At 57.6% G+C, this 9,335-nt stretch overlaps 1 protein-coding gene across 1 annotated transcript in view; it reads left to right on the top strand.

Moving 5' to 3' along the window:
- Window positions 1–5,035: 5,035 nt before the first annotated feature.
- The window catches only part of FAM163A (family with sequence similarity 163 member A), a 10,752-nt gene continuing 6,452 nt past the window's right edge, over window positions 5,036–9,335 (top strand). Inside the window, exon 1 of the mRNA XM_040565641.1 lies at window positions 5,036–5,199. The gene's annotated coding sequence lies outside the window, so the exon portion shown is untranslated. The remainder of the gene's footprint in view (window positions 5,200–9,335) is intronic.

Below are 9,335 nucleotides of genomic sequence, written 5' to 3'. Positions count from 1 at the left end.
GGGCCGCTTTGCTCTCCTTGCCCCCAGCTTCCCCCTAGCTAAGGGGCAGTCATGCTGCCGGCAGCGATTATTGACAGGCAGTCCCCAGGGCAGAGGACCGAGATGTTTAGAGGAAATTAAAAATTGAAAAGCGGTGCAGCTCTGCCACCCTCCTAAAAGCTGGGGTTAAGCAGGGTGCAGCGAGGTGTGTGCTCCGGGGACATGCTAATGGACGGAGGCATTGCACGGGGTCCTGGCTTGTGGCCACGGGGGATGGCTCATCCTCCCCGGGACAGGGCACAGGGGGCCAAATTGGGGTGCTGGGAACGTGGGGTCTTCTTGGCCGAGCCCCCGGGTGTGGAGATGACCCCAGACCTGGACCAGCTCCAGAGGGAGGCAAGGGGCAGGGAGGTGGTTTTGTGTGGGCTGCGGAAGAGTTTCTCGCCGTGTCTGCGAGCAGCAGTGGTAAGTGGGAGCTTTGAGTTTTAAACGGGCTGTCAGGAAGCATTTGGCTGTCGGGGAGGAGGCTGGAAATGACAGCTGAACAAAGTGCTGCGGTGCCAGCTGAGCGCCTGCGTCCTGCTGCTGGGGCAGCCGAGCTGCCTGGTGCCACCGCCTCCCTGCCGCTGCCGTCCCGTTTTCCACCTCGATGCTTCAGCCCATCCGCTCCCTTCTGCACCCTTGGGTCGATCCATGCTTTACAAAGTGGGGTTTGATCCAGTGAGTCATTTGGTCTTTAAAAAAAAAAAAAAAAGTGTTTCTGACACCAAAACCTTTCTTGTTTTATTTTTAGATTCGTTTTTTTTCAGATGGAAATGAAATCTTTGGTTCAGGGAGGGTAAAACTGCACTCAGCCCTGCATCAGATTGTTTCACTTGACCCACGAGTAAATGCTTTTCTTTCCTCTGACCTGGAAGGATTTCTTTTTCTTTCCATTTAGCAAGAAAAAGGGAGAAGCAAATTCTCGGCACAGGTCACTGCAAAACAAGGTCTGGAGCCGGAGCTGCCTTTTCAGCCCCAGCACCATGTTGAAACCCACCAGTGCTCCCGAGCGCACGCAGCAGTCCCCATGGGGGCTCCCTGTGCAGCAAGAAGCCCCTTTTGCCCCACACGTGTCCAGGAGCAAGCAGCTGCAGGGCTGAGCAGGGGCAGCTTTGGGGTGAGCGGTGGTGGGGATGGTGCTTGGGCCCTGACGGCTTTTTGGAGGGTGATTTTGCAGCTTCCTGCTTGTGGTTTGTGCAAGTTAAGTGCACTTAGTCACTGCCAAAGCCCATTTGGGTTAAGTTTGGTGCTGGGATCTCTCTGCTTGTGGGAAGGAGTGTGAAAGAGGTTTGGAGAGCAGAGGAGGAAGGGGGGGTCCCAGCGCTCGCGCCTGGGGCGAGCGGCGTGCGTGTGTGCCTGCGTGTGCGCTCCTCTTCCCACCCGTCCTGCTGCCAGGAGGTTTCTTTTCTGGTTCAGCTCTTTCAAGGCAGAAGCTGATTGCAGAGGGGTTGTGATCTCACTTGTGCTTTTAATCCCACTGCTGTCAAGCTCCATTAGGAGGTTCGGCATCAGCTCGCTACCTCTGGGGCTGGGCCGCCACTGCCCAGCCTGAAATGAGGCCAAGGCTGGGCTCCACGGGAGGAAGGGATGGGATGGAAGCTCGGGGCAGCTCCGTGCACCGCAGCGGGAGGGCTGCAGGATCCCCACAGGCAGGGGGTCACAACCAGGGGCTGGGCATCCTCACCCAACGCCCTGCAGAGAGACAGAGCCCTAAGTGCACCCGGGGGCTGGCCGAGGGTGATGCCAGCCACGGCTCTGCTGAGTTAATTGCGGCCAGAGTGTGGCTCTGAAATGTTTCTTTGCAGCTGGGAAAGGGAGAGCCCTGCTCCAAAAAGGCCTTCCTGGGGCTGCAGTGGAGGCTCTCAGCTCTCTGCTGGGATTTAGGGATGCTGCTGCCCGTGGGGTCGGGTTGGCACCTCTGCATCCCCTCTTTGGTGGCTCCTGAGTTTGGCCATTGGTGACCACAGCAGGGGCTCTGTCCCCAGTACAGCACAGGTGTTCCCAGTTGTACTGGTTAGAGCTGGGTGGAAGGAGTTAACCTTGCCACGTGTGCCACTGGTCCCCACGGGCGGCTTTTCCCTGCTAACCCAATCCTGCAGCCGTGATCGATGCCGCGGCCGTGCCACGCGGGGCTGCGGCTTGGCAGGCGGGGACGATCGATGCCACCGCGTGGCGCTGCCCAAGGAAGTCCCTATGTGGAGCAGGGCAAAGCCCCCCCGGGGTTCTTCCTTCGCTGCAGTGCCAGGGGTGGCACGGAGCCCAGCGTGGCTCAGCCCCAAAAGGATCCTCCCGTGCGTCCCAGCAGCCACCGTCCCAGCACCAGGAGAGGAAAAGACGGGGCTGGGGGGGGGACACCTGAGCAGAGGACAGCTTTGGGAGCAAGGGGGCAAGCCGTAGTGGTGCAGATAGGATGCAATGGGCAGCAGGAGGAAGGCACGGAGGTGTTTGTGGGTCTGGCTTCGTGCTGCCACATCGAGCCGCGCTCGGCCGGTGCAGCGCTTCCTTCCAGCGGCCAGAAAAAGCTGCTCGTACTCATCAAATATTTAGGCTTCGTGTTCATCGCAGGGAGAGAGGGAAGGTGCGTTTAGGAGCAGTGCTGCACCTAACACTGATTGGGGCAGCGGCCTTGCTTCTCCCACAGGGCTGGGGAAAATCCTGCTTAGAGTGAAAACGAATGCTGTTATTTTTATGTGTTTTAATTTCTTGAAGTTTTCCACAGCCCCAGCCAAGCCCAGGCCATCCCGAGGAGGAGGGGATGGACACACACGGGCTGATGGGCAAAGGTTTCTGGGGGAGTGCAATGGGTTAATGCTACGCCACTGCCTAATTGCATGGAGAAGCTGCAAACCCCCACCCAGGGAGAGGAGGGGGAATATCCATTGGTCTCTGGCTGTAAAATACACAAGGGCTCCTCTTTAATGTCATTTATCTGTGTTTGGGAAGGAGACAGCATAACTCTGGCCTAATGACGTTACTCCCGGCTCCTTCTGCCTCTCCTCCATCACGCCCGCGGCGGGCGACCCTGGGGTGAGCTCCCAGGGGTTGGATGTGGTAGAGAAGGATCCTCGCTTTGGGAGCACGACCTCCCTTCATCAATTCCCAAGGGGAAAAAACAACAAACAAACAAATATATATATGCATCGTTAAGGCGATGCCAGGTCTCCCCTCCAGCCCATGGCTTGGGAGCGCTGGGTGCATCCCTGTCCCCGATAACAGGGAGATGGGGGCTGGGCAGCTCAGAGCACCCCTCGCGTCCACGGCCGGGCTTGTTTCCAGTGCTTGTGCAGGCAAACGCAGCGGCAGGGCAGCGAGGTGTGCGATGAGCGAGGCGCAGCTGGCGGGGTCGCGCTGCCCAGGGGAACGCTGCGCCTTGGCTCCCAGCTCCCCAGGGAGTGGGGCCAGCTGCCTGGAAGGGGAGAAGGGGCAGCGAGCATGGTGCTGAGGTGCTGCAAGCAGACCCCAGCCTGCTCCCGACCCCATAAGTGACCCACGGTGTCCCCTCGGGGTGCTCGTACCCCCCTGGCTGTCTCGGTGGGAGCAGGCTGGGGACGGCATTGTGCACCGTCAGGCTTTTTCTGAGTGATGCTGCTCTGCTAAAAACCTACCTAAGAGCAAAACTCCAAGTGGAAGAGAATAAATCCCAATGACATCAGCTGGGGGTTCAGCTCCCCAGCATCCCTGGGCGTCAGTGTTCTGGGACACGTGCTGGGCAGGAGGGGAGTTGTTCACGTGAAATCTTTTCCAGCAGCAGGGAGAAGGAATCCTACAAACCTCCCCCAGGCTTTCTGGGCTGACATGAATTGAGTTGCAAGACTCAAGAGCTTGAAAGGCGATTGCATGCATGAACACTGCGTGTCGGAGGGTGAGATTTCGGCAGGTTTCTGGTCCCTGCATCGCGTGGGGTCTGGAGGCAGCGGAAATGGAGGTGCCAGCAAGGCAGCGACGATGCCTCAGGGGCAATTTCTGGGTCACGAGAAGCTTTGTGTTTCCTTTTCCACTCCCTGGAGGAAAAAAAAAAAAAAAAAAGAAATAAGAAGTGTCCTGGCTCAAGTTGCTGTTATGTTTACTGGTGGTACTAACCCCGATCCGTGTGCTTTATGTAAAACCCTGCCGACTGGAACCAACAACTTTGTTCCCCATTTCCTTCCCTGCTGTGGAGCATCTGGTGCCCCCATTCCCAAGCTTTTCTTGGCAACCACAAAGGCGTGAATCCCACCTTTTGTGTTCTGTCTTTTCCCGCTGCTTTAAAAAAATAATGAAACGGTGATGGGCGACACGCTGCCGGCAGCAAAAATCCGTCAGGCTGATGTTGCTGCTCGCCAGAGCAGCACTGGCTTGTGTTTGTTTCATTGGGATCTTCGGCATCCCGTGTGCTTTGGGATGGAGCTGAGGGTGGTGGCGGGGGACAATTTTGCTGGGGGGCTTCACCACCGCTCTGTGCATCCCCCCTGGGGCTTTGCAATCTCAGCCTCGTGTTGGCCAAGCAAACCCCAGTCCTAAAGAAACTCTTCTCCACGTCCGTCCGAGGACAGCCTGTGTGTTAACCTGGGTTTACAAAAGGGGAATGGAGGCAGGGTTTGTTCAGACTGATCACGGTCTGGGGGCTCCAAAACTCTGAGTGGGGGCTTTACAGACCGTTCCGTGGGGGTGTGTTTGTGTCCCTTGGGTGCTTGCACGCAGCATCGGTGCAGGCTGAACGCTGGCTCTGCTTGGCCAGCAATCGCTGGGGAGGGGTGGGGTGGAATTCATTAGAAAAAAACGCGGGGTGGGCTCATGGAGGGGGATTTTATTTTGTCAATACAGGACGGGTTCAGCATCTTGAGGGGACGCCCGGGGGACTTTGGGGCGCTCATGGGGATGAATTTGGAGGGGTGATGGGGGGGTGCCGCAGGCTGAGTGGGGACACCCGTGGTCTGTCGGGGGTGGGATCCCGGCTTGGGGCGAGGGGCGGCGGGGCCGGGGCCGGGGCCGGGGGCGGTGCGGGGCCGGGGGCGGCTCCGTCCAGCGGCAAACTCCTCCCCGCCGCCCCCCCCCCCGGCTGCCCGCGCCTCCCGGCTTCGGTGCTGCTGACGCTGCTCGTCCTCCTCCTCTTCATCACCATCTTCATCCTCTGCCGGTGCTCCCCTTCCACCCCGTGCCCCGCTGGTGCTGCCCTCCTGTTCCCCCGCCGGCTCCCAGGTAAGGCTCGGGGATTTGGGGGAAAAGAAAAAAAAAGGGGGTTGGGTAAAATAGGGCTGGGAAAAAGGGGTCGGGGGACTCCGTGGGTAAGGGAGGCTGGGCAGGGGGTGCTGGGCAGGCTGCAGCCTCATCCGGGCGAAGCGCCGGGGCTGCGGTTTGTTTCCTTGGGGTCCTGGTGCTCAACTTTGTGTCTAGCCAGGTGTGTACCCAAAGGCACCCGTAACTCGTTGGGGCCACCCGAGGGTGGGGTGAGCTCGCCCCGCTCTGCTGCTGAAGCCACGCTTCTCGGGGTGAAGTTTGGGAAGTGTCGAGGCCGGGAATCGTGCCCCGACGGCCCCCGGCCTCGCCACCGAGCCTCCGCGCGGAAATGATGGCTGCCTTCGGCCGAGTGAGGGAAGTCAAACGCTTCTGTTTCATCTGAAGGATCTCTGCTTTATCTCTCGCCGAGCCTCAGTAATTAGAGGAGACCTGTGCTCGAGTTAGTGGTCTGGCTTTTGTTGTCTCTTAAGGTTATCCTGGAGGATTGTATTCCCTGGAAAAGGGCATGTGGAAACAGTTAGTGTTTTCAGCTGGATTTCGTTGGCGTGCTATTGATCCTCTCTACAGCAGAGAGGGTTTCTGATGTGCCGTGGAATATTCCACCCGACGGAGAGTTGTGTTACCAGCTCTCTGGTTTTTTGACCCCAGCCTTGCCCCTTGCTCCTCCAAGCCGCGGATCTCCCAACATGGAGCTGTTTCTGGGGCACCAGCTGCATTTGGGCTGCTCGTTAGCATTTAACATCCTCCTGGTGGGGTCCGATGGGCTCTGAGCTGGGCTTTCAGAACAGATTAATTCCTCTCAGAGGGCTTTCATCTGTTGACTAGCCAAGAAGCAGGCTGCTCTTCCCAGTGGGGTGATGAGCATCGGATGATGGTGAGCTTGTCCCCACCAGGTACAGGTTTCAGCCCTGTCACTGGGGCTGTCATCACTGTTCTGCTCCAGGCTAAAAGATCCCAGATGGAGCAGGAATCAGGTGCAGGAGGTTTTCCACTCAGCACACCCTGCTCCCTGGAGAAACGCAAAGCATCCTCCAGCCATTAGCCATGGGTGCGCTTTGGGTGCGGTGGCACGGTGCTCCCGGAGGGGACGAGCGGGGCGCAGCTGAAGGCTGGGAAATCACTTTGTGCCCAAACCCGGGAGCAGAGGGTCCCAGCAGCATCATGTGGCTCCTCCACCATGGGATTGCTTTTTGGGGCCTGGCTGCTCCATTTCAGCTGTGGCCACCCGTGAACTGAACCAGGATGGAGGGCAGGGGTAGGAAAAGCCAAGCAGTGATTTCTAGAAAGGGAGAAGCTCCTTGCCCGCTGCCTCCAGCTGAGCTTAGCCACAGGCAGGAGCAGAAATACAAGTGCTGCTCCCTTCGTGGGGTCTGCTCTGTGGCCGTGCCTAAACCCCAGGAGCCCCCTGGGCAAGCAGAAACAAGCCGGTCCCCGCCCCGGCTGCCTCCTCTTCGTCTCCAGCCTGCATCCCCCCCGAGCCCAGCCGCCCCACACTGCCTTCCCACCGAGATGAAATATTTATCGAGGCTCTGTTACCCGTGTTTTCCTGAAAGCGCGTTTCACACTTCATTTGCTGACAGTGCTAAGAGGCTCCATGCCACGTTTCCCTCGGTGCCTCGTGTGACATTGCGTGTGCGACCGGCCGGGCAGTGAGGGCTGGGTGAGGATGGAGGAGCCCGTGCCCCACCGCAGGCTAAATCAACCTGAAAACAAAACAGCTGCTCTGAAATCCAGCAGATAACAAGGGGTTTTGCCCTGCTAGCACACGGTGGCTGAAAGGAGCGCGTGGTCGTGAGAAGCAGCCGTGGATGGGGTTTTCTCAATGCTTTATGGAAAAGGGGCTTTGGAAGTGCTCCTGGAGTGATTCTGCTGGGATTTAGCCCAGGAGAGCAGGGTTGGGGCTGGGCACCATGACCCGACTTCTGCCTGGAGCAGTGCTGGGCGCCAGTGGCCATTGGCAGGGCACTGCTGGGGCACTGGCACCCTGGCAGGGCAGTGTGGTTCTGGCTGGTTCCCCACCAATTTGGACTGTTCTTGGTGTGACCACCGTTGAGGGTGTCACCAAACCTCATTTTTGAAATTTTCCCCTAAAGAAAGTGAGGGGAGAAGACACGGGTCCTGAACACCAGGACCCATCAGGAACTGGTCTGAGGCTCTGCGGGTGGGCACCCAGCTCACCCCAAGCTCCCGGCTGGTCCTGGTTTCTCCCTGGACCACGGCATCCCCCATGGTGGGTAAGAGGAAGAGGAAAACTGAGACTTTTCTGGGTCTTTTGGGATCCTGACCATGTTGCCACTGCTCCAGGGGTGGCACCCAGCCCCACCGCAGCGCTGCTCTGTCTGCCTATGCTTTTTGGGAGGAAAAGGTCCCTGGAGCGCTCCCGGCTGTAGTACTGCTGCACGTGGGAGGCTCCTCTCTCTGTATTGCTCAGTGAATGTGATTAGGCTTTAATGAGTCATTAAAATAAATATCTGTTTATACTCCCTGCGAAGACGCCGGGGGGATGCTGGCAGCCGGAGCAGCAGGTCTTCCATCATGCGCAGGAAGAGGCTGCGCTCCCCCATCAGCCCCCTCCTGCATCCCTTTTCGATGGAAAAGGGACTTCTGCGGAGCACCCTTCAGACCCGCAGGTACTGCAGGAGTGGGGTTACAACTGCAACTGTTCCTAGGGCATATTTTTGTGGAGGAACAATGGAATGAGGGTTATCTGCTCCCTGATGCTGCAAGGCACCCGTCTGGCTAGGCAAAGACAGAGGTGTAGCCAGCCCATTTGGCTCCAGGTTCCTTAAAGCTGCTGATGACTTACAGACATGCCCACGATGGGTGGGCAGCAGGGAAAGATCACAAATCCCCCCATTGGGGCCTCTGAATCCCCTGCTTGGAGGCAAATTCCCTGCAGACCCCGTGTCTCCTGGCAGGGATGCGTTGGCCACAGAGCTCCCATTCCTTCTCCCTGCCTGGCTGCTGAATGCTCGCTACCCCTTAACGATGTCTTTGCTAATTGAATCCCAGCTTCACCCCTCACTGGCTCCCTGGCATGCTTGCAGGTGCCTGGGGATGTGGGGGACGTCCCCTGTGTGTCCCCAGGAGCGGCACCGTCCCTGCTTGAAAAACACGCCGTCGCCTTTCCTCTCTGCCCTGTAGGATGCACGGTCACTGTCCCTGGGGGCTGAGCAGGAGAATTTATTTATTTTTATAGCAAATCAAATCAACTGGGTGACTTCAAGCCACAGCATACCCAACTGGGGCAGCACTGCCCGGGGGCTGAAGCTGTTGGCTTTGCAAAAGCTCAGTGAGAGCATTCCCCTGGGGCTTAGCTTGCAGGAGCAGAGCTGGCAGCTGCAAGGAAAGGTTTTGCCTAAGTTGTGTTTCGTGCATCGGGCTGCGTGTTTCATGGTGTGGTGAGGCTGAGCAGATCTGGCTGGAAATTGGGTGGCTGGCATGGGGTTTTCATGGGAGTGATGGGAACAAGTTGGAAAGGGTGAGAGCATCGATGTCCAGGGCAAGGAAGGGGCTGGCAAGGCGTTTTTCAGAGCCTGGAGGTGAGGCTGTCACAGAGGTAGCTTAAAAAAAGCCAGTGGGAAATTGGCTTAATGCAAAAACAAACAAACAAACAAAAACACACACACACAAAAAAACCTTCATGGGAGCTGGCTGCTGTGCTCACTCAGATCCTGCTGGGGCTGGTCCGCCGGGATGCTCCAGGATGCTCAGTGCCGTGACCCTGCCGGGATTGATCCTCCTCATTCAATTCACGCCTGGGATGAAGACGGATTCGGTGTCGCTAAGTCCCCTAATGGGATTAACCCCGCAGCACGCTCGCTCCTTTGGTGGAAGTGGCAAGAAAATCGAATTAGGGAGCAGAGCAGATCATATCGGCATGGGGTGTGCCCGCAGCCCCCGGGATCGAGCGGAGGTCTCTGTCCCTTATCCTGGCCACGCAGTCCCGGCTAATTTCTTTTTTACTAATTTCTTGTGGTTGTGTTTTTTTGTTTGTTTGCTTGTTTTTTGCAATAGATGCATGCAAACATGTACTACTACTTTTGCTCCAGAAGTTGTTCCCTTTCCACCAAAATGCAGGGAAATTTGGAAACAGC

Source organism: Cygnus olor, chromosome 8 (genome assembly GCF_009769625.2).
Source record: "Cygnus olor isolate bCygOlo1 chromosome 8, bCygOlo1.pri.v2, whole genome shotgun sequence".
Taxonomy (NCBI): domain Eukaryota; kingdom Metazoa; phylum Chordata; class Aves; order Anseriformes; family Anatidae; genus Cygnus; species Cygnus olor.
The sequence above is the reverse complement of the archived record's forward strand: the minus strand, read 5'-3'. Positions and strand labels throughout refer to the sequence as shown.